The sequence below is a fragment of the Cebus imitator genome, unplaced genomic scaffold, assembly GCF_001604975.1.
Source record: "Cebus imitator isolate Cc_AM_T3 unplaced genomic scaffold, Cebus_imitator-1.0 Scaffold111, whole genome shotgun sequence".
In the NCBI taxonomy this organism is placed as follows: Eukaryota; Metazoa; Chordata; class Mammalia; order Primates; family Cebidae; genus Cebus; species Cebus imitator.
The window spans coordinates 785,278-786,953 of record NW_016107426.1 but is presented as its reverse complement, the minus strand read 5'-3'; positions in this window follow the sequence as shown (position 1 = coordinate 786,953).

The following is a 1,676-nucleotide window of genomic DNA, read 5'->3' as shown; positions in this document are numbered from 1 at the left end:
AGCGCTGGGATTACAGGGGTGAGCCACCAAGCCTGACCCTAGACCAACGGAATAACTTAAACAATTTGTATGATCTCAACATGTTAGAGACATTTTCTGGCTGGGTGCAGTCACTCACGTATAATCCCAGCCCTTTGCAGGAGGCCAAGACTGAGGGATCACTTGAGACCAGGAGTTCAAGAACAGCCTGGACAACCTAAGGAGACTCCGTCTCAGTTGAAAAAAACCAAAAAAGAACATTTTCTCTTGTCATTAAATATTTGTCAGAAGCATTTAAATGATTTTATAACTTCCTTATAGAGATCTGTGTGTTTCATTCAACAAATATTTAAACATCTAGTATATGGCGGGCATTGTTTTAGGAACTGACGCAGTACAGTAATGAATAAAACAAAAGTCTGCTGTCATGAAGTTCACATTCTGTGGGGAGGACAGTCACTAAGTAAGGTATGTGGCATGTGGTATTAGATCATGATAAGGGCTAAGAGGGAAAAATAAAACAGAAAGGGATATGAAATGTCAGGACCAGTGGGTAAAATTTTGATAGGCTGGCCAGGGAAAATCTCACTGAGAAGGTAGCTTTTGATGCAGTATGTATAGGACCAGTCCACTTTTGATGGACACTGAGTTATTTTGGCTTTTTACTTTTGCATATTGTCTTTAAATTGGATTTTTTTGTTGTTTGTTTTGTCTTGAGACGGAGTCTCACTGTCGCCCAGGCTGGAGTGCAGTGGTGCCATCTCACTCACTGCAACCTCTGCCTCCCAGGTTCAAGCGATTCTTCTGCCTCAGCCTCCCGAATAACACACCCACCATCACCACCCGGGGGCCCACCACCATGCCCGGCTAATTTTTGTATTTTGAGTAGAGACAGGGTTTCACCATGTTGGTCAGGCTGGTCTCAAACTCCTGACCTCAGATGATCTGCTGCCTCAGCCTCCCAAAGTGCTGGGATTATAGGCATGAGCCACCGTGCCCAGCCTAAATTGGATTTTTAATATTTCCATGGTGCCATTTTGTGCTTTCCCAGCTCATAATTTTCTGTTGCCAAGTACAGTAGGCTAATAGCGGAAAGAGACAAGTATAGGCTTTCAGCAGTTTAGCCCAGTAACCAAACTCCTGTAGCAAAGCAGTGTGGTCTGCGGAGGGGTGGAATGAAGGTTCTGCCCTTGCGTTCCTGAACCCAGGCTCCCTCCCTCCTGGTCAGCCTGCAAACCTCTAGATTAGAGGCTCTCTGCTGCACCTGCTGTCCTGATCAGAGAAGCACAGAGTGTCGAGCAGAAAGTGTTATGAGCCAGGCCTGGAGACAGTAGATGCTGCTTCTGTGCTCATTTTCTCAGCACTCGGGCACCGCTATGCTAAGCACTGTACTAGGTACTTTCGGCATCACCTTACACCGGTGTGCCAAGCACTGTACTAGGTACTTTCAACATCACCTTACACCGGTGTGCCAAGCACTGTACTGGGTACTTTCAACATCACCTTACACTGGCGTGCTAAGCACCGTATTGGGTACTTTTGGCATCACCTTACACCGGCGTGCTAAGCACCGTACTGGGTACTTTCGGCATCACCTTACACCGGTGTGCTAAGCACTGTGCTGGGTACTTTCGGCGTCACCTTACACCGGCGCGCTAAGCACCGTGCTGGGTACTTTCGGCGTCACCTTACACCGG